The 24,270-nt window shown below is 39.6% G+C and overlaps 1 non-coding gene and 1 pseudogene across 1 annotated transcript; one reads left to right on the top strand and one right to left on the bottom strand.

Moving 5' to 3' along the window:
- The first annotated feature begins 5,779 nt into the window (after positions 1-5,779).
- LOC145565826 (small nucleolar RNA R71) lies at positions 5,780-5,885 on the top strand. The gene has a single exon (XR_014095198.1). It is a non-coding gene; the product is annotated as a small nucleolar RNA R71 (small nucleolar RNA).
- A 17,498-nt stretch (positions 5,886-23,383) lies between these two features.
- LOC145562371 (photosystem II repair protein PSB27-H1, chloroplastic pseudogene) lies at positions 23,384-24,153 on the bottom strand (annotated as a pseudogene).
- Positions 24,154-24,270: the final 117 nt, after the last annotated feature.

Here is a 24,270-nt window from a genome sequence, read left to right as displayed (position 1 = left end):
CCAACAATCATACCAACAAGTTCCAATTGAAAAATACCCAAAATTTCAAACTAGGAGAGAGAAAATATTACCTTTAGTGAAGTAGAATGAAGACTTGGGTATCAAAGTAGTGAGAATTATGGAGACTTTGATGTAGAAAGATGAAAAACAATATGATGAAGATGAAATATAACTATGAGCAACCCCAATAGATCTATGAAGGAAGTAGAATGAAGTAGGGGAGAGAGAGAAGGAAAATCGGGCTTAAAAGAGGAGGGAAAACAAACCCTCGTACACCCAGCTAGGTGCGCCCGCACATGGGAGATGTGCGCCCGCACAGAGCTCGTGTGCGGCCGCACCTAGCTGATGTGCGCCCGCACAGATACTGCAGTTTTTCCTCCGAATTTCATCCTCCCTCACCTAGTGCGCACACCCCCTATGATGGTCATGGGGAACCATATAGGCAGTAGCTACACTTCATATTGGAGAGTGAAAAACATGAAAATCATGAAAATAAACACAAGTACTCACCATCCTCCATACTTGCCCACTTTTCCAACCTAAGAATTGGGACAAGTTTACCTCAAAATTGGCATCAAAATTGTTGGAAAATAACTCAAACCGACCTACAACATCAAACACAACAAGATTAAATCACAAAAACTCCATCAAAACACAAAGAAAAATCAAAAGAACAAGGAGAAAAAGTTAGAAAACACGGGTTGCCTCCCGTGAAGCGCTTATTTTAGAGTCTTAAGCTAGACATCCTCCACCTCTTTCAAGGTGGATCATAGAGGGTCATATCATGGATGACCCCCACAAATACTCCATCATAATACCGCTTGAGCCTATGTCTGTTAACCTTAAAAGTCCTCGAAAAGTCCAAAGGAGAAATTTCAATGGAGCCATTTGAGAACACCTCTTGAACAACAAAAGGACCGGTCCAACGAGACATCAATTTTCCGGGGAAAAGCCTCATTTTGGAATTGAAAAGGAGCACCTTATCCCCCGGAACAAACTCTTTCTTCTCAATGAGCTTATCATGCACCTCCTTAGTTCTAGCTTTATACAAGCTAGCACAATCATATGCATCCAACCGAAGCTCTTCTAACTCATGTAAGTCCAACCAACGTTGCTCACCCGCACTAGCCAAATCAAAATTGATTTTCTTAATAGCCCAATGAGTGCGGTGCTCAAGCTCAACCGGAAGGTGACAAGACTTCCCATAAACCAAACGATAAGGAGTGGTACCAATAGGAGTCTTGAAAGCCGTTCTATACGCCCACAAAGCATCATCTAGCTTATTTGCCCAATCTTTCCTACTCCTTGCAACCGTCTTCTCAAGAATCAACTTAATTTGACGATTTGATACCTCAACTTGCCCATTGGTTTGAGGGTGATAAGGAAGACCAAATCTTTGGTTCACTCCATGCTTCTTCAACATCTTCCGGAAAGCATAGTGCACAAAATGGGAGCCATTATCACTTATAACCGCTTTGGGGATGCCAAACCTAGGGAATATTATCTTTTTGAACAATTTCATCACCACTTTATGGTCATTAGTTGGAGAAGCAATGGCTTCCACCCACTTTGACACATAGTCAACGGCAACAAGAATATATTGATTCCATAAGAAGATGGAAAAGGACCCATAAAATCTACACCCCAAACATCAAATATTTCCAACTTAAGTATTGGTTGTTGGGGCATCTTATTCTTTCTTGAAATATTCCCGGTCCTTTGGCATTGGTCACAACTTTTGACATACTCCCAAGCATTCTTGAAGAGGTTAGGCCACCATAATCCACATTGAAGCACCTTAGAGGCCGTTCTTGAAATACCCATATGACCACCATTAGGATCCGAGTGGCACATCTTCAAAACATTTGGTATTTCCTCATTTGGCACACACCGGCGCAACAATCCATCCACACCTCTTTTGTATAATATTGGCTCATCCCAAACATAGTGCCTAGCTTCTCTCTTGAGCTTCCTCCTTTGATTGTTAAGGAGGGAGGGAACTCCCCACAAGCAAGAAAATTAACCAAATCGGCAAACCAAGGGAGCTCCTTCACATTGATAACATATAATGAATCATCCAACATCCGGTCCTCAATAGGGGACCCATCATCTCGAACTTGAAAATCCTCAAGTCTAGACAAATGATCCGCAACAACATTTTCCGCACCTTTTTTATCCTGGATCTCAAGATCAAAATATTGAAGCTATAGGAACCAACGAATCAACCTTGGTTTGGATTCCTTTTTTCCAAAGAGATACTTCAAAGCCGCATGATCGGTAAAGACTATAGTCTTAGACCCCAACAAATAACAACGGAATTTCTCAAAAGAGTGAACAATAGCCAAGAATTCCTTTTCCGTTGTTGTGTAATTTCTTTGAGCACCATTGAGGGTCTTCGACATATAATAGATGACATGGAGCTTTTTGTCAATTCTTTGACCCAACACACCTCCTATGGCCGTATCACTTGCATCACACATAAGCTCAAATGGCAAATCCCATCTAGGGGCTTGGACAATAGGAGTAGAAGTCAAAGCTTTCTTCAATCTATTAAAAGCTTCCAAACAAGCATCATCAAAGACAAAATCAACATCTTTTGGAGAAGATCATTTAAAGGCTTAGCAATGAGAGAAAAGTCTTTGATAAACCTTCTATAAAACCCGGCATGACCCAAAAACGATCTTACTCCTTTCACATTAACCGGAGGGGGTAACTTCTCTATCACCTCAATCTTAGCTTTGTCAACTTCAATGCCTTTATGAGAAATCTTATGGCCTAGCACAATCCCTTCTTCCACCATGAAGTGGCATTTTTCCCAATTAAGCACCAAATTGACCTTTTCGCATCTCTCAAGACATTTTTCAAGATTTTTGAGGCATTCCTCAAATGAAACACCTCCCACGGAAAAATCATCCATGAAAACTTCCATTTCTTCTTCAAGCATGTCCCCAAAAATGCTCATCATACACCTTTGAAAGGTCGCCGGAGCATTACACAATCCAAAGGGCATTCATCTATATGCAAAAGTACCATAGGGGCATGTGAAGGTTGTCTTTTCTTGATCCTCGGGATGAATAGGAATTTGAAAGAATCCCGAATATCCGTCAAGGAAGTAATAGAATTTGTGCCTAGTCAACCTTTCAAGCATTTGGTCAATAAAAGGGAGAGGGAAGTGATCCTTTTTGGTTGATGTGTTTAGACGTCTATAGTCTATACACATCCTCCAACCGGTGACCGTTCTAGTTGGAATGAGTTCACCTTTCTCATTCTCAACTACGGTCATACCCCCCTTTTTAGGAACGACATGCACGGGGGGGACCCACCTTGAGCTTGAAATGGGGAATATGATTCCCGCATCCAAAAGCTTGGTGATCTCTTTCTTGACTACTTCTCCCATTTGGGGATGTAGCTTCCTTTGTCGTTCAATAGAAGGTAGGGTGCCTTCCTCAAGTGTTATGTGGTGTGTACACAAGGCGGGGCTTATGCCTTTAAGATCATCAATTGTGTACCCTAAAGCACCTTGGTGCTTTCTCAAAACACCACATAACGCTTGAGCTTGGCTCTCACTCAAGGATGCACTAACAATAACGGGATATGTAGAATTAGGGCCTAAGAATTCATACCTAAGGTGTGATGGTAGAGGTTTGAGCTCTACCATGGGAACACCTTTACCTTCTTTGGTTGAGGCCACTTGCAAAGCATCTTGACTTGATATCCCCATACAAATTTCTTCTTCACTCCCTATATTGCCTCCATCAAGCAAATCTTCATACAATTGCACTTCCTTGCTTGGGATACCTATCTTTTCCTTATTCAACAAAACACACTCAAGAGGATCATTATATGTGAGCAAGTGCTCATGCATGGAATTCACAATATTATCAAGCACTTCAACTCTCATGTAATTCTCAAAAGAAGAAGAGGGATATTTCATTCCTTCATTCAAATCAAATTCAGCTACCTCCTCTCCAATCTTAAGAGAAATCTTAGCACTTTTAACATCTATCATAGCCCCCGATGTAGCAAGGAAAGGTCTACCTAAGATGATAGGTATTGTAGCATCTTCATCCATATCCAACACTACAAAATCAACCGGAATAACAAATTTCCCAACCCTTAAAGGCACATCTTCTACCTTTCCCTTAGGAATCTTGATCGACCTATCGGCTAATTGCAAAGTAATCTTGGAAGGTAAAAGTTCTCCTAGACCTAATCTTTGATAAACCGAATATGGCATAAGGCTAACACTAGCTCCTAAATCACATAAGGGATTATCAATTTGGGTCTTGTTAATGGCACAAGGGATAGAAAAATTTCCGGGATCCTTCAACTTAGGAGGCATCTTGTTCATGATAATTGCACTACAATGTTCGGTAAGGCTAATTGTCTCCATCATATCACAAGTCCTTTTTCCACTCAAAATCTCCTAAGGAACTTAGCATAGTTTGGCATTTGTTCAACAACATCGGTGAAAGGAAGAGTTAGATGAAGTTGCTTAAGCATCTCTACAAATTTCCCAAATTGCTCATCCAACTTATATCTATTATATCTTTGGGGATAGGGAAGCCTTGGTTTGCAAACCTCTTTCTCTTTCTCTATCACTTTCTCTACTCGTTCCACATCAACATTTTCACTCAAAGGACATTCATCACCTTCAACTTCAATGGGACTCTTACTAGTACTCTCTCTAGCAACACTCTTCTTAGGCACACCTCCCTCAAGGACCCTACCACTTCTAGTAACTATGGCATCCATTGGGTTCCTAGAATCTAGGTTAGGTGGAGTCAAAGAAGAAGAGTTTGCATATTCCTTAAACACACTAGTCAAGTGAGAAAGTTTTTCACTTAAATCCTTGTTATAAGCCAACATGTAGTTAAAATTCTCTTCATTCAAGGCCATATAAACTTCCAAAGTTTTGGCTTGTTTCTCAATGACACTTTCCAAAAATTCCCTAGAAGAAAATGATTGATCATAGGAATTATCACTTAACCTTTTAGCAGTAGGAACTAAATCAATTGGGGAACCTTTTTGAAAATTTTCTTGAAAATATCCCCTAGTTTGATTTTGGCTCCTTTGTCGACCATGGTTATCATAACCTTGATTATGATCTCCATGTCTACGGCCATGACCATGACCATTACAACCATGATGGTTATAGTTACCATGAATCCCTTGGTATCCATGATTTCTACAACCTCCATTTTGGTTATAATCATCATGACTCATATGATAATTCCTATTTCCAACATTCCTTTGAACATTAATTCTAGGTTCACAAACATGATTATTGATATAATTCACATGTTCCATTTCACTTCCATCACATTCATTACAAGGAACATTTGGGCACATAGAAGCATTATGATTATTCATTCCACACAATTCACAAGGCCAACATTCCACAATCATGCAACAAGAAGAAAGATTAGAGTTAGAGTTAGAAGATGTACCTCTCCCCTTAATTTGGGAGGGAAGAATTGGAGCTTGGGAAGGGGGCTTCTCAAGCTTTTCTTTGAGAGACATAACTTCTTTCCCTAAATCCGCAATCAAAGTAGTCAAATCATTGATGGCACTAAGTTGTTCAATTGAGTAACCCTTGTTTGTTGGTTCTCTCTCCACTTCTTGCCAATTCATGTAATGACGAACCACTTCATCAATTGCATCTACCACTTCTTCTTCCGTTTTGTTCATGATTGGGCCTCCGGCTCCGGCATCCAAACTTGCTCTCCCATGAGAACTCAACCCACCATAGAAGATATGTATGATTTGATAGGTAGGAATCCCATGGTGTGGACACTCCCTTTGATAATCCTTAAATCTTTCCCATGCCTCATATAGACTTTCATTTGGCTTTTGCTTGAACCCTTGAATCAAAGCTCTTGCCTCCGCCGTCTTCTTTTGAGGATAGAAACGGAACAAGAAAGCTTTGGTGACATCATCCCAAGTTCTCAAAGAATTGGGTTTCACTTCTTTATCTAGCCATTCCAAAGATCTTCCTATGAGAGAGAAAGGGAACAACTTAAGACGGATAATCTCTTGAGATACTCCATTGACCTTGATTGTGTTACAATATTTTTCAAACTCCTTAAGATGGTTCAATGGGCTCTCATTCTTTGCCCCACTATATTGTCTCCTCTCAATTAGGGTGATCATTGCCGGCCGAATTTCAAAGTCAATTTCCGGTGTTGTAGGTGGAGCTATGCCGCTCTCATACCTATATGCACCGGGCACTCCTAGTTCCTTCAAGGCAACTCTTGAATTTCCTCCCATGGCTTGGGATCTATGCACACAAAACTCAAAGAAAATATTAGTAGCACGGCTACAAGTGTAGCCTAAAGTGCAAAATCTTTTTGTATTTTGCAAATAGAGTGGAATAGACTCAACAACAACATGCACTCAAAGCACCACTCCCCGGCAACGGCGCCATTTTCATGGGATGAAGAACGGTAGGTCGTTGGGCTACCACCCCACCCAATCAAACAAAATTTGTAACTCAACTAACCCCTATAAAGTGTAGTGATAAGTCAAGGTCGAACCCAAAGGAATGAAGGTCGAATGCACAATGCCTAAGTCAAGCTATTCCGAAGTCTATTAGGGGTTTATGGTAGAAACTAGAGCTAAGCTAGGCAATGCAAAAATACTAATCAAATGCAAAGGCACTAGGGGAATGGATCCACATGCATCAACAATGAAGTTCAATCAACTTGGGGATTCAACCAATCAAGTCAAGCAATGTCAGGGAAAACCGAAATTGCAACCAAGAGAGTACATCAAGCTATTCTCCTAGAGGTCTAATTAGCGTCAACTACATCAAACACTAGCTAGGAAAACATCACAAGATATCTCAATCGAGTAAATGTAAGCCACAAATCAATGGTCCGTATCTATGTGAACTCACAATGCAATCTAGTGTGAATAACAAGGGTGATCAAGCCTAATCAAGCACACACATGCACAAAATCAATCAACCAATTTAATCACATAATCAACTCAATCAATTTTCCCCAAATTAATCTCAATTCATTATCAATACATGCTTCACCACTACCCTAGCAAATAAACTACTCACAATCCATGAAGAACATCAAAATTAAAGCTAAACTAATCATCATTCCAAAATTCATCAATTGAAATCAAATTGAAGCCAACAAATTCAATCAAAATCAATCAAACTATCAATTAACCAAATCAAACAACAATACTAATGAAATCAAACATTAGATTGCATTAAAGAGTAAAGAATCCTTACAAACTTGATAGAAATCAAATCAAATGTAGCAATCATCAATCATCAATCATCAAACCCACATTTTCTCTCTCTAAAAATGCTAAGAACTAGTGTTTTTCTCTCTCTAAAATCTAATCTAATCTAATTCTCCTTTAGATCATCTCTTTCTCTCTCCTTAAAAGGAAAGAAATAACTATCAATACAAAGAGGAAGTTGGGATTGACGCCCAAAAATAGACCCACGTCGGTGCGGGCGCTCGGAGGAGAGAGAGTGGCGCGCACGGGAACACACCCAGAAAGGTGCGCCCGCACGCACCTAGTGTGCGGCCGCACGCGACAGATGTGCGGCCGCACACTCCTCGAGTGCGCCCGCACATCGCTGCTGCTTCCTTCTCTTCTTCTTCGTCCTAGCTCATACGGTGCACACATCCTAGATGATGGTGATGGAGGACAAGGTAGGCAGGAACTTTCTTGAATTTCTTGAAGAATATAAGCCATGAAAAGAGCATAAACAAGGCCTTGAAGCATGCTCCTTGGATCCCCCTTTGACTTGAAACTTCTTGCATAAGCTTTAGGCATGAAAATCAATGGAAGACCATGGAGAGGAAGCTCGGGAATCCTTGGACAATCAATCACAACCTACAATCAAAGGATAAAAGGCAAATAAAAGGGAAAAATAGCAAGTAAACTAGAAAATGCATAAAATAGAGAAACTAACTACAAAAAGCATGAAATGAAGAAAACTAGAATAAAATTAAGGAAAACTAAAGAAAAGAGAGATAAAATGAAATAAAATTCATCCAAAAAGGGACCAAATGAGTGCCATAAATGTCACTCATCAACCCCGCAAATTATTGACTTGAACCGAACCCGACTCAAATCCGAGAATGACCCGACCTTATTCTAACCCGCAAATTATTGACTTGAATCGAACCCGACTCGAACCCAATAATTACCTTAACCCGTTTTAACCCATGAAAACCCGAATTAAACCCGACCTATTGTTCACCCGACCCAAATGTAACCCGACTTGTTCTTAACCCGACCTAAACCCGACCCAAACCCGATAAGAGGTATGACCCGACCTACATAGGTTACGGCGTTAACCCGAATTGACCCGACCCACTCTTACCCGTCCCAAACCCGACCTGTTTACCAGAATTGACAGCTCTAATTGGATCTTTAGTACTTAGAAGCCTCAAATAATAAATTTTTCACACTTAATGCAATGGATTTGCAATTATGTGAAAATTTAACCAATCTTTCAAGCACTAGTTACTACAAAGTAACCATGCTTAAAGAGGTCCAAAATTGCAAAAATATTAAGGAAAGAACCAAATACATAATCACCATAAATATGCCATTAAGATTCAAGGTTAAAATATTTAAAAAATTTCGTCAAAAACGAAAAAACCCTCGAAAAAGGCATTTCTGGTCGGATTTTTGCTTTTTCACATTCCTCAGAGATTGAAAACTTTCTAGAACTCTGTTTCCACCCAAAATTCACTATTTTTGGGCGAAAATCTGGGTTCGGGGCCAAAAATCTCATTAAAACGGGATTAAAATTAATAAAACCGAGCTACTAATCTAATTAGTAACATAAAACCAGAAAAATAAAATCATAAAAACACCTTAAAATTTTTAGTTATAAAAATAAATGAGCAAGGCTCCGATACTGCTGTTGGGTTTTAATGAGTCCGACTCACCGCGGAAAATAAAACCTGAGCCCAAAGGAAAAACTCACAATTAATATAACCAAAATGCATAAACAACAAGATTAGAGAAAAGACTAAATTACCCTTATAGCGTGCTTTGATCGAACAAATGGAGCTCTTATTTGAGAAAGCTTAAGCCTCGCAAGCGCAACGGCCTCCGACGATATCCACCCGCAACGCGACCCCGACAGGTCTCTTACTTGGAGGTTCGCTAAGTCGGACCAAAACACTACTCGAGTAATTAATGAGCTTAAAGGTTTTCTCTCAAGTGGAGATGCCTTATTGAACTCTACTCAAGTGAGTTTTCCCAATTCCCAAGTGGGATATTTATAGGGAAACTCAAGTGAGAAATCCACTCTCCCATCAATGTGGCATTCTAAGAGTGGCATTCTCCCAACAATTTTCCCTTATTATTTTTAAATCAAAAATAAAGAAAATAGCCAACAACTAATTAATCAACAAGTGGCATTCTAAGAGGAGAGGTTAGGTAAGGACCACAAGGGGAGGGGACCATGCCTTCCTCCCCAAGCATCCCCATATTCGGCTGCCCTCTTATGCCGCCACGTGGCACCCCAGCCTTGGGCACTAAGGCGAGCCTAGCTAGCGGCCTTGTGCAAGGCTGGACTGCTGCTGCTGCTGCTGCCCTTGGCCCAGCAAGCCACGCACGCTTGCGGGCTGCTGGCCAAGGCATGCGCGCCTGACTGCTTGCATGCTAGTACAATGCTAGCTGTTAGGCGCTGCTAGCATGGCGCACACCAAGCACGAACATACGCACAGCACGCCACGCACCAATGCGGGATGCTGCTTGCGTGCGTGCGGCTGGTGCTGCTAGCTAGGCTAGCTATGCACTAGCAGCCAGCTAGCCATGCGCACCTAGCACCATTTCCTTGGTGCGGTGCGCATGCTAGCACCATTGGCCCCTAACACTCGATTTGCTCGGGGCATTCCGATGCTAGGGGTATTTTGGTAACTTGTTGATTAATTATTGATTTTACCGTCTCGTCTTTTATTAATTTGAATTGACTTGCGACGCTCGATCTCGACGTTCTTAGCTCGATTTATGACGTCTAAATTCATATTGCTCGAGCGACTCATTAATTCCTTCCAAATTAATTCGTCGTGTCGGATCGTTAGTTGCTAGGGTGTGACCCGAAGGGTTCAGTCAAGATTAAGCTGTAATATTAATTATGCATTAATATTACCAATCGGAAGCGGCCTCCACCTAGGCATTTTGATCACTTGAACTTACTAAATAATTAGCTTTCTAATAGCTCTGAACCCTCTATCGGAATAATACACTTGTTCGAAGGACACCATTCCTTTCACGAATTCCTTTAGGATTCAGTTTGTGTCAACTTTTGTTTATAAATAGCCCCCAAATCTGCCGATTCTGGCATAATTCGAGCAGATTAAAATACTTAGCTTTTAATTTTCAATCAAATAGTCATGGCTAAGAGTTTTAGTGATTTTACTTGTGAGTGGTGTCGGTCTTTGACCGCTAAGGAGAGGATAGAGCTTGACTTTTTCCACTTGGGGGGTTTATATGGCATTAAGGGGGTAGATCTTGACATAGACTTTATTCATATCGCCTTAGAATATTGGGATTCAAATACTCATTGTTTTAGACTAGGTGATGATGAAATTTGCCCTTTACCGGAAGAATTTGGTGCTATTCTTGGCTTTCCTTCTTTAAATCTTGCGGTAATTCCTAAGGTGATCGAGGATTACTATAAATATTTGAGCGTTTTCTTAACCTTAGGGATAGGGATTTGAAAGATATAGTGCATGGCAATGTGATCAATTTAAAAGAGTTTGCACGTTTTTATTTTGATAGACCACGTTCTCAGTCTTTCCATGTTATAAGAGGAGGGCTTTCCTCTTTTGCATGTTTAGTCAATATCTCCTTACTAGTGAAAATATTCATGAGGATCAATCAATTTTGGTATCTGTCATGGAGCAAATTGACTTAGGGAGAAATCCAATGCCATTAATTGTTCGAGAAACTATGCTTAGCTTAGATGAATTAAAAAGGGATCCAAAAGCACCTCTTCGAGGTTCTCTAATTTTATTACAAGTAGAAAATCAATACTTTAAATTACAGAAATTAAAAATATTTAATTTTGTATAGTAATACTAATTATTTGCTTTGAATTTTTGCAGATTTGGCTAATGGAAAGGCTTGAATGAATTAGCCCTCCTAACAACATTGAAAAGTATACACCAAATTGTCTTGTAAGAAGGAAGAAACGTTTTTCCATAAAGATGGGCCGTCAGGAGTGAAGTAGAATCTTTGAAACTCGCGACTTCTCCGTTAAATGGGTTGTTCCTTGGTGGAAAATCGAGAAGATGGTTGGCGTCAATACTCAACTCTTTTGTCGTCTTCCAAGTTTGTCCAAGTTAACTTTTTACTATCCTTCTAGAGTAAGGAGACAATATGGCCTTGCTCAAACCATTCCTTCCGGGGATCTTAGTCGCCCTTATGAATTTCCCATTTCACAAGATGTAAAAAGATTTGATGACTATTGGTGTGCTAGACCTTTGTGGGAAGTTGTTACCCATAAAGTTCCTCCTCCTTTATCTAGTGACGTGAAGCAATGGCTACTTTGTAGATCTCAAAAGGACAAGAACAAAGTCCAAAACATGACTAAAGACAAAACTAGTGTTAAAGAACTCCTAGGAGATAAGAAAATTCCTTCTAAAGATCGCCTAGGTGCAAGAGTTGAATTCAAGACTCCTATTATGCCTAAGAAAAATAGTTTTGTAAAAGGCAAAGAAAAAAGAAAAGCTGACTCTGCAGAAAAGAAAGCATGGGTTGAAAAGAAGATTGGTGTAATGGCCAACGGAGAAACTATCTCTACAATTTGTAGGTCATCTAAGGGATCCTTATTGGTGGAAGAGATGGATGATGAAGAAGAGGCAGACAAGAACTGGAAGAGGGCTAGAAAAGAGAAGACCGACTAGAGAATTTCTTTTCTTTCAATTTATTAGACATTTTTTATTTATTTTCGAGTTAATTTTATTTTTAAGCCTTCTTTTAATTCCATCAATAATGTAATTTTACTTCATTAATTATTAATGCAATTTTACAGCTTTTCAAATTAAATTAACTTTTTATATTGAAAATAAAAAATTTATTTTATTAAAGCAATGAAAAAAACTTGAGTAAATTTCGAAAATAGTTCGAGTACGGAAGTCAAAAATTCCCGAAATACACCGAAATTTTCCCAGATCGCCGAAAAGCACCTAGCGTTGGAAATTTGAACCCATCACGGCGCAATGATCCTGTGATGTGGCGATAGACCTTGTTGTGGCGTGCTGGTCTTGTATTTTGCGCGATGTTCGTTCTGCTCTGGCGTGCTGATGCAGAAGTGCGAGATTTGTAAAAATTAAAGCGGCCCCACCCCGTAAAGGGTTGCCTACGTATCCTTTCCTTAGGAATCAGGCCAAACGTAGCTCTTTTGAGTATACTACCTAAGTTATCATGAGTAGAATTTCTTAGGTTGGTCAAGATTTGTCATATTCGAGAACTCATTCCCATCCATATCAGTTAGTTTTGCGGCACCTCCTAATAGGATAGTTTTGACGATGTATGGTCCAGACCAATTAGGCCTAAATTTGCCCCTTGGGTCTAGAACATTTTTCCTTAATGCTTTTAACACCAAGTCTCCTACTTTGATGTTTCTTGTCTTGACCTTCTTATTAAAGTGTCTAGCCATGCGAATTTGATAGCACTGAGTATTGTGTAGAGCCTCTAGTCGTTTTTCATCGAGTAAAATTAGCTCTTCATATCTCACTCTAGTCCATTCAACTTCATCTAGTTTACTTTCCAACACGATGCGTAAGGAAGGTATTTCCAGTTCTACAGGTTGTACGGCATCTATTCCATAGACTAAGGAAAATGACGTATTTCCTGTGGATGAACGAATTGACGTGCGATAACCCTAAAGAGAGAAATGGAGTTTGTCAGGCCAATCCTTGTAGTTTTCCGTCATTTTTCAATAATAGTTTTTAAGTTCTTATTGGCTGCTTCTACTGCGCCATTTGCTTGAGGTTTATATGGGGAAGAGTGATGATGTTGAATGCCATATTTTTGAAGCAATTCTTCACATTCCGCTTGAAAGTGAGTTCCATTGTCACTTATCATTTCATGTGGGACTCCATATCGACATATAATGTTCCTTTTGATGAAAAGTGCTACATGTTTTGCGGTGAGTTTTGCATATGATGCTGCTTTAACCTATTTTTTGAAGTAATCAATTACGACAAGAATGTATTCGTGGTTTCCTGTCCTAGGAGGGGTGATTTTTTCAATAATGTCTATTCCCCATATTGAAAAGGGCCATGATGATGTATAAGTATAGAGGAGGGATGGAGGAACATGTTGCAAAGTAGCGTATATTTGGCATTTAGGGCATCTTTTTACATATTGATGGCAATCCCTATTCGTAGTAGTCTTGTAATATCCTTGGCGCATTATCTTTTGACTAGCATTTCGCCATTCATATGAGTTCCACATGTTCCTTCGTGGATTATCCTCATTGCCCTCTGAGCTTCCTTTTTGCCTACACATAGGAGAGCCCTACCTTTAGGTACCCTTTTATGTAGCTCATAATTTATGAGCACGTATTGGGAAGCCAAAAGTCTTAGAGCTCGTTTTGCTCTTTTGTCAACGTGAAGTGGATATTCTCCTTTGGTGGCATAGTTGAGGATGTCAGTGTACCAAGGTTCCTCTTCCTCTTCTTCTTCTTGAATTACCTCATCATCTTCTATAGCTTGGATGTAAATTGGTTTATGCCTTTTTTCTATTGTTAGAGGCATTTGCTCAATTTCCTTAGGAATTCTAACCATCGAGGCTAGTCTTGCCAAGACATTAGCAAATTGATTTTCTTCCCTTGGTAGATATGTGTATTCTACCTTTTCGAGTTGATCGATAAGAGTTTCCTGATATGTTTGGTAAGGAGCCAAGCTTTCATTCCTTACTTTCCATCTTTTGGAAATCTGGTTGATGATTAAGGAAGAATCTCCGAATATTCAAAGTTTTTTTACTCCCAATGCCAAAGCTATTTCGAGGCCTACCACGCATGCTTCATGTTCCGCAGCATTGTTGGTAACGTCAAAATCTAACTTTATTGAGATTGGGACGTGTTCTTCTTTAGGTGATACCAATAATACTCCTACACCACATCCTTTTTGGTTGGAGGCTCCGTCAAATTATAATGTCCAAGTATCATCTTCCGTAACCATCAAATCTTTGTATGGAAAATCGTTCTCATGCATTGGTGTCGAATCTTCTATTGAAAAGTCCGCTAAGAAGTCCGAGACCACTGATCCTTTAATGGCTTTTTGATGCATAAACCTTACGTCGACTTGGGCTAAGTTGACTATCCATCTAGATATTCGCCCGTTGAGTGTAGATTTCTAGAATAGATACTTAAGTGGGTTCATTCGAGATACTACATAGACTGTATGGACGAGCATGTAGTGTCTTAGCTTGGTTGTTGCCCACACTAATGCGAGGCACAATTTCTCAAGCGGTGTGTAACGTACTTCATACTCGGGCACCTTTTTACTTAAGTAGTAGATGGCGTTTTCTTTACCTTCTACTTCTTATACAAGCATAGCTCCCATTGTTTCTTTAGTGATTGTTAGGTACAATTGAAGAGGGATTCCTGGAAGCGCAGGTGCTAATATAGGAGGATTAGAGAGATAGGCTTTAATCTTATCAAAGGCTTTTTGACACTCATCGTCCCATATAACTAGCACATTCTTTTTCAGTTTCTTAAATATTGGTTCACATACTGTAGTTAGCTTAGATATGAACCTACTTATGTATTGCAACCGGCCAATAATTCCTCGAATCTGTTTCTCGATCTTGGGCGGCGGCATTGACATGATTGCTTTGATCTTTGTTGGATCTATCTCTATTCCTCTAAAGCTAATGACATAGCCTTAGATTTTTCCTGAGGTGACTCCAAAAGCACACTTGGTTGGATTTAACCTCATGTTGTATTTCCTTAGCCTTTCGAAGAATTTTCTTAAGGCTATTTGATGTCATGGACGGTCTTTTGATTTTAAAATCATATTGTCAACATATACTTCAACCTCTTTGTGCATCATGTCGTGGAGGAAGGCAGTCGCTGCTCTTTGGTAAGTGGCACCCGCGTTTTTCAAACCGAATGGCATCACCGTGTAACAGTAAGTGCCCCAAGGTGTTATGAATGTAGTCTTTTCCATGTCTTCTTCGGCCATGAGAATCTTATTGTACCCTGCGTACCCATCCATAAACGAGAGAAGTGCGTGATTCGCTGTGTTATCTACTAAAATGTCGATGTGTGGTAAAGGGAAGTCATCCTTTGGACTTGCCTTATTTAGATCTTTGTAGTCGACACACATTCTTACCCTTCCATCTTTTTTAGGAACTGGTACCACGTTTTCGACCTACTCGGGGTATTTGGATGCCTTGATAAAATTTGCAGTTATTTGTTTTTGAACTTCTTCTTTTATCTTAAGAGCTACGTCGGGTTTCATTCGACGTAACTTCTATTTTACAGGTTTCATTCCTGGAATTAGTGGTATTGTGTGTTGAGCTATTTCTCTATTTATTCCTGGCATATCTTCATATGACCAAGCAAACACATCAATGAATTATTTTAGTAGATTAATTAAATCAGTTCTCTCTTATTTGTTAAGAGTTAAACCAATTTTAACCTCTCTTTTAATGGTGGGATCTTTTGAGATATCAACTGTTTCAGTGTCTTCAATTACTGGTGTTTTATTTTCAAGTGTTTCCATTGCTTTAATTATTTCTTTATCACTTTCATTGTTAGTTAAGCAATGCTCATCATCTTGGGTGAGAGAATGACACGAAGAGTAAGCAAATGAAGACATATTATTGAACTCGGAAATCATTACATTAAATAAAGAAACGTCCGTTGGGACTTGACTACTAACAATCCTAGGAGTAGGTTTTTGAACTAGAAGGGATAGAAGGAGACGCAACTACGGAAGGTTTAGAAGACTCGACTACAGAAGACTTGAATTCAGACGTAGACTCAGACTCAGACTTAGACGATTCAGACTCATCGAACATTGGTCCTTGTCCTGTTGTTATGGAGATCTTTCTTACCCTTGGTGTAGTCACCTTCACAGTCTTTCGTCATCCTCAGACTAATCCTTCTGCTGGAGTAATGAGCTTCGTGGGATTAAAGTTTTCACTTTGTAATACCGTTTGGATAAGCGCGGAGTTCTCATCAACACGTGTAGGCTCATTCTTTTCGTAGCCAAAAAGGAGTCCCATGACATTAAAGTCAAAGCATGGGGGTGCTCTCTCCTTGTGAATGGGAGTTGGGATTTCATCTAGGAAGTTGTAATCCAAAAAGATTTCGAACCTGGTTTTCTTACCCCATTTTTTACAAAGGGCTCAGGAAACTCGTAGCATAGATAATTTTCCCCCTCTTTTATGAATTGTCCATTTAAAGTGAGAGGGTAATTGTAGGGAATATTTCAAGCCATCCCACACTTGAGCCCCACTGTGATCATACACTTAAGCATGGTGGCGTCCAAAGGGAAGGAAGCCAGAGTAAAAAAGTCAACAACAAGTTTTAGAAACTTGTAAACCGTTCACAGGGTGAAGGTTACACCCCTTAACGATCTAGGAGATCGTTAACTCCAATAGGTCTGGAACCATGACTGGAAGTTCGGGGATGAAGGTACAAATCCAACCTAAAAGAGATTGAACTTGCCCTAATAATAGGCCTCTACTTTATTCTTCTCGTATTCATGTGCACTTTCTGACTAATATACAATCAATAGGTTTACCTAAACCTGTTTAACTATGTTGGTTGAATTTAATGCGCAAATAAGACTATTATTGGAGGTCACTTGAATTATAGTCATATTAGTCCTAACAAGATTATTAATTATCTTATTAAGCGTGATTACAAGTACAAATTCCCTTTAAACATGCATAAAAGGCGTGATCAAGCAATAACAATAATAATCAGCGAGCAACATAATAAATAATGATCATCATCATAATCTCAATCTCACTAAAGCATAATAATAATAGCAAGATCCTAGGCATGATACTAACAAGATTAATAAAAAACCCTAGCATGTCACTAAACAATAAAGATCAAATCTTTATTCCTAGCATGATACTAACATGATATTAGGAAAGAAATAGGAAGCATCATAATAATACATGATATTAGAAACATTAGTTAGCCCTAAACATGATACTAGGAAGCAATATAACATTCTAACATGATACTAGGAATCAACAAAATAATCTAAGCATGATTTCTATATCAAAAGATCAATAAAACAATTAAAGTACTTACTTGGATGCCTCGTATCTCTTTTTAATAACAAAATACACACGTTAGTAACTTCAGGGAAAATAATAAATCAAACAATTAAATTAAATAATGGAAATAGAGATTAGGGACCAAACCCTCAGAAATATTAAACTTTTCACGTCTAGGGCGAAGGCAACTTCGAACTTGGCTAGGTGTGTCTAGAACTTGTGTATGAGGAATTTTGAGAGATGGAAGGTTTAGAAAGAGAAGAGAGAGAAAGCTATTAGCTGTAGAGAGAGATGAAAGAGATTATGGTTGTGAATGATGAAAAACGGGGAGATACGACCCCTATTTATAAGAAAAATAGCATGGGATCGAATAAAATCATATTCGGAATAAAACTCTTCCTGTTGCAAACGACAGGAGCCACCGCCAAACGACGAGCTTCGTTGCCAGGCGACGAAGGCCAACGCCAGGCGACGAAGGTCAGGGCCTGGCGACGACGCTGTCGTCTCGCGCTGGTCCAAAAGTCAACGCGCTTTTCCACGTGTAATTACCTTCAACACCGATTGCAGGTAATTAAGCGTCCGAGCAGTTTTTGAAATCAGATTTAATATATTTTATTCTAAATAAAAACATCCTTTTTTAAGATAATAGTTAATAGGCCCTCCTCTAGATCATCGGGCAACCTTTGAAAATCATTAGGCCTAATCTAATTTAAACCATAACTTCCTCATAAGTCATCGGAATTGGGCCTAAAATATCATTGGAAAGCTCTTTTCGAGCCCAATCCAACTACACTATTATTGGACCTTTATTATGGACCAAACCAAATTGGACTGACTATTTTTCATAAAATATGAGTGCGAAAAGAAATATTTTTAAAAACAAAAAGAGAAATATTTTAATAAAAACATCCTCATCATTAGACTTTCCACACCTTCACCTCATTCGATAATCAAATGACGCGAAAGGTATTCATCACTGGGTTTGGTTTTGGGGAGACACATTTGGGTGTCTATAGTAATGATCCATTGGGATTTCTTTCTTTTGGGTACGAGCATTTCTCCGTGCATTGAACTTTTCCCGAGCTTGCTTATAGTCTTTCGGAGTCGGTTCAAAACCAAGTCCAAAAGTATCTAATTTAGGAAGGCCAGACAATCCCATTTGCGTCGCTACTCCCTTCTTTTTTCCTAGAGTCATTCCAGGAAAGTGTCCTTGTTTTCTTAGAATGTCATTAACTATCATGTTCGAATGGTGGTCATAGCGAAGAGGGGTCTTCTCATCTTCCTCGATGAAAGAGACCTTTTCGGCATGGAAGCCCCATAAGACTTCATCATTCTCATCATGCTCCACATTTGTGAGTGGTTTATCAATTGCTTTGATCCTCATAGGGGAAGCATCGATTGTGACAGGAACTCCTTCAACTATGGCCTTGACTTATTGATGAAGGGATGAAAGGACGGCCTTAAAGTCGTGAAGCCAAGGGCGTCCCAACAATAGGTTAAAAGAGACTTTAATATCTACCACTTGAAAAGTGGTAGCATGCTCAATAAATCCTGTCGTGACATTCATAGTAACAGTCCCAAGAGCTTGACAACGAGTGTTATCATAAGCTCTTATGCCTTATGTTGATGGGGACAAATCCTCATCTCTTATTCCTAACATTCTCGCGGTTCGAAGTGGGAAAAAATTAATTGCCGATACATTATCCACGAGGGTCATTGGAACGTTCATTCTTTTGCAAACCACTGTGAGGTTCAAGGCCTTATTATGCTTATCACCTTCAGCAGGTAAATCCTTGTCAGAGAAGGTGATCAATTCGATGGGACTAGGAAGATCACTGGTAAGGAAGTTAGCTAAACCTTCAGGTGAGGTTTCTGAATCTATTCCTACCTTAGCTAAGGAATCCATTACTGCGAGCCTATTCTTGTGGGATGTAGCTATGAGTTTCCATACGTTCATTTCTACCTTAGTCTTTTTCAATTGTTTTGCAACATCGTTGTCTTCTATAATTGGGATGGGGATTTGTTGAGTGGTAGGAATGGGTTGCGTTGTGATGGGAGGTTGCATTCTCCCTGATCTAGTGAGGACGTCGATAGAGGCGCCTTCTTTATCCCAAATATCATCGACCGGATAAATTGAGGAAAGTGGAGTTTCTTCTATATCTTTGAGGTAAACAACCTCATCATCACTTTCCCACACTCAATTGATGCTAACATCCTTCTCTGGTCGAATTTGAACCAAATTTTTACTGTCAATTAATCCTTGGACTAAGTCCTTGAATTTAAAACAGTGTTCTATGGTATGTCCTCCTGATTGATCGTATGGACAGAAAAACCTATCTGTCCTTTTCAGCGATTCAAATGATCTTGGCTCGAGAGGTTTGATCTTCCCATTCTCGGAGAGCATTTGGAACATGTTTGCATATGATGTCTCAATAGGTGTATATTCCTTATTATTCTTTAGGGGTGGTTCGATTACATTGAAAGAAAATGGCTTTCTTTTAGTAATCTTTGTGGGCATCACTTCTTCAATGACACGCTTGTTTTGAACCGACTTTGCATGATCGAGGGCCTCGCGACATAGGTCTATTGCTTCCCTCATTGTGTTTATAAGGAGCCATACCTCCTCTTTAGTGGCAGGTTGTTCTCCTATGGGGTAATCGCTCATGGCATCGAAAAAGGTTTCCTCCTCTTCTTCGATGTCATGAGTTTCTTCGATTGGTTTGATGAGGAGTAATTGGTCAACGTGACCTTCCTCGTCAGAAATTGTCAAGGAGTCTGAAAGTGGAGCGCTATAGATACTTGGCTCCTTGCTTACAAGAGGCAATGGAAGTTTATTGCTATCGATTAGATCTTGAATTGCTTCTTTCAACTTCCAACAGTCCTCAGTGAGATGGCCCCTAGGGTTCCAACTAGCCGTCCTCTTTTCGACTGGTGGATCTCCAAATGGTCCAATAGGAGTTATGAGACCTTTAGCATGAAGGCGATCAAATGCGGTGTCATAACTCATGCCAATAGGCGTGAAGTTTCTCCTAAATGTCTTCTTTTGTCCTTAATTGTTCATAACTAGGGCCTCGTTTAGGTTAAATGTGCTAACATTATTTGAGTGGGTAATTTTTGAAGAAGAAAGATTGGCGTTCTTCTTTCCTTTCCAGCCACTGTTAGGGTTGCTACCAGCATTTTGTTTTGCAAGGTCGTCTTCGATGTCAATTCCTATGTCATAGACAGCCTTGAAAGTACTCAAATTGCTTTGGTATTTGAGATTTTTTGAGTACTTTTCTTGGAGGTTCTTGATGAACAACCTCACAGATTCCTTTTCGGTAGGAACTTCAACCATTTTAGCGGAAGTTTCCCTCCACTTTGTTGAAGAAGGAAGTGAATCCTTCCTTTTTTTTTTTGTTCAACATCTCAAGTTCCTATGGTCAGTTTCAACTTGAATGTTGCACTTGTATCTATTAATGAAAGCGTTTGTTAAAGAATCCCAAGAGGAGATTTTCTCTTTATCAAGGGAGAAGAACCATTGTTGACAAACGGTTTCTAAAGATAGTGAGAACAACGAATGGAAAGCTTTCCTATCAATTCCCTTAATATTCATTATTGTTTCGAAAGCTCTTAAATGAAAGTAAGGGTTGTAGTTGGCTTGAATCTAGGGATATCATTGGCATTGCATTTCTGTGGAAGAAATTCCTTGTCCACTGAGACCTCGTGTGAGCTAATCCCCTGGAACTTGTAGTCATTGGAGATTTTCCTCAAGCTTTCTTCCATTCGCTCTAGTTGTTGTTGTTTCGCAGGGTCATTGACTTGAAGAGCGAGAGTTTTGAACATCTCGGTCAAGCTAGCCATGTTTTGCCTTAGTTCATTAACTTCTTCTTGGGTTGCCATTTTATTCTTAGCTTTTCTTCTTTGTCGGAACGGTTTATCAAAAAGTAAGACTTGGACGAAAGTGTTGTCTTTGATTAAGCGCCCTTCCTTTCTTGACCAAGTGCTGTAAATATATATGATTAATATCAATACAAAGGTTAAGCCATTTTCTCCACAATATTCTTGCCTTTAACATGGTATTAGAGCCGCTATTGGTAAAAAAATGCGCAAAAGATAAAGATCGCAATTCACAGTAGACATTCAATTTCTATATTACTTTCGTTTGTTTTAAGCCTAAAGGACATGCTGATGTGATATTCGAATTATGAGCATTGTGACCTGTGAGTAGACTCTCAGTTGTCGTAAAATTGGAGTCCAATACAGTCAACAAAAACAAACAAGAACAATATAATAGAGGAAATTTGGTTTGGTGTGACATATCACTGTCTTTGAAAACGAATTCCAGCGCAACCGGGGTAAACAATTATAATCGTCGGATTATTCCATAAGGTTACACATCACTCTTACAATAAGACACTTTAAATTAAAAAGTGGAGTTAAAGTCAAAGTAAAAAGTGGAGTTAAAGTAAACTCAAAGACCAGATGTGTTTAGCTAATTTTTATTGTGTGTGTAAAATCTAATTTCTTTCCATGGAATTTATGAACAACCATGGAAATTCAAGAGGTTAAAGGAGGCCAAAATGAATGGATCCATAATCAGAGTAAAAGGGAGGGGGGTTTAACAATCTCTTAAACACCCCATTAATTATGGGTGTTAAGAGGGGGTACAAAGGAAGAGGAAGAGAAAGAGTCGTTGGTCTGCTGACGTGCATCCGTGCCCAATTAGGAGTGAAAGTTCGGTTTTTAGTTTGGTTTATTGCCCAAACCGAAACCGAACCACAAAATTTCAGTTTTTGGATTTTGCAAACCACACCGCACCATTTTGGCTTTGAAACTGAACAAAATTAAACCACTTAGATTTCGGTTTTCTTAAAAAAAAAAAAAAAAAAAAAAAAAAAAAAAAAAAAACGCATCAAATTTTGCTCCCTCTTTTTTTCAGATTTTGAGATACTTGGTCAGTCTCGGGTTCGGTTTGAGGCTCGTGAGGAACACCTTCCACATTGGTTGCCATTGGTTTAGGACATATTAAAAAAAAACACAAATCAATACAGCAACTCAGCAAAGCAGACAAAGCAGTAACATACATAAATTAATAGGCGAATTGAACAATTGAGCTTGGCAAATAGGCGAAATTGCAATTGAATCGCAGTTATAAAGATTAATAGCATACCTTTGGAGTTTGGTCAGTGGACGGTTGTCGGTGGAGTGAGGAACTGAGTGGAGTTTGAGTCTATGAGAGATTGAGAGAAAGAGAGTGAGAGAAGGGCTTAGGGTTCATTTGGGGTTTGGGCCGAAAATTCGGTTCGATTTCGGTTTTTCAGGTTTTCAATTCCTCAAACCGAAACCGAACCATAATATTTTGGTTTCTGGATTTTGCAAACCACACCGAACCACTTAAGGAAAAAAAATCAAACCATATTTCTAATTTGGTTCGTTTCCGGTTCGGTTTGGTTTTAAACCGAATTAGTTTCACCCCTACTCCCAATTGGGTGCCCGACTAGAGAAAAGTGATACGTAATCTCAACTTACATACGTGCTCGACCGGGCGAGCATGCACCAGGTCGGGCATCAACTTTATACTCACGCCTGACCGGACAAACATATCAAAAAGCAGTTATACCCGCGCTTGATCGGGCTAGAATGCAATGGTCAACTACCTTTCCTCTATGTACTATACTCCAACATAAGTCTACTCAATATATAATCTCATCTATTATTGTATAGAGTAATGACTCTTAAGAGTAGCAAATTTTCAATTATACCAAGAGTAATTGGGGTAACATATTTACCAAAATTGTGAAATATAAAAGAATTCATAGACGTTCGAGCCATGGTGGAAGTGAAAATGAAGGCATGAGGAACACAAACATTGACAATATGCATCATAACAATTTCTCTCCAAAGTCCGTCAGTATGCGACAGGGCGAGTTATGGACATAGATCATGTTTAAAAGTATAACCAATAGACTACTAAGTGAATAATGTGTTACCTTTGGCTAAGTTTTTTAGAGAGAAGAGAGAAAGAGAGGTGGTACCAATGCTTGAACCCTAGACCTAGACTTCAGAGGTTTAATTCTCTTACCACTGGTCCACATGGGAAGCTGGTTACCCTTGGCTAAGTTAGCTGAGAGTTAACAATGTTGTGCCACGAATATGGTCGATTGCAAGAATCCATATATTACTCGTAACAATTCACATCTCACCTTAACCTCAAATATAGATTTCCGGTACATAGATTATGGTAAAATTATGAATACAAATAAAGGACAAAAGGGAGGTGGATAAAAGAATAAGAAAAAGAAGCTCATCTTCCTCTTAGTAGAGCCTTCTCTGCACTGTCCATCTCCTCCAAGATTCTAGCTCTTCTCTTTGCAGGTATTGGAGAAGTAGGCCCAAAACTAATGTAATGGCCGGAGACGGCGTTGAGGGCGGAATACATATCCCGGAAAGATGGCCGGCCTAGAAGGGATTTCTCTTTCCTATACTTAGCCACCCAGAAGTTGGAAGTGGCTCTGAGGTCTGCTACAGCATCAGCCACGTCAGGGTCAGTTTTATCCTTAGTCAGCGTAGTCCGAACCTTGCTGATCACCTCTTGGGTCTCCTTCACATATTCCTCATCTGCAGCGGCTTGCGCAGAGGGTGAGATTAGAGGAGAAAGAATGGCAGCAGTGACTGCAGTAATGGTGAGTTGTCGCCGGGTTAGGATAGTGGGAGCAGAGGCAGAGGCGGAGGCGGACGTTGATGGGGCAACCGAGGTCGTGAGCTTGGACTTGATTGGCGTTGGGGAAAGGGGTTTCAGCTTGGAAGTTGGGGTGATCAAAGTAGAAGCTGCCATGGTTTAACTCTAGTGTATGGAGGAAAGGAGAAGAGAGAGAAAGAGAAGGAAAGAAGATTATTAGTGGGGAAAAGGCATAAGTGTGTGAGTTCTTGTGCAACGTGGGCTTATCGTCTTATCTAAAAGATTTGATGTTTATGGATGAGAGAAGTTAACATGTTGGATTTTCAAGTGACATGGAAAACCAACCAAAAACTACGAAAATG

This window comes from Chenopodium album, chromosome 10 (assembly GCF_948465745.1).
Source record: "Chenopodium album chromosome 10, dcCheAlbu1.1, whole genome shotgun sequence".
Classification (NCBI taxonomy): domain Eukaryota; kingdom Viridiplantae; phylum Streptophyta; class Magnoliopsida; order Caryophyllales; family Amaranthaceae; genus Chenopodium; species Chenopodium album.
The sequence above is the reverse complement of the archived record's forward strand: the minus strand, read 5'-3'. Positions and strand labels throughout refer to the sequence as shown.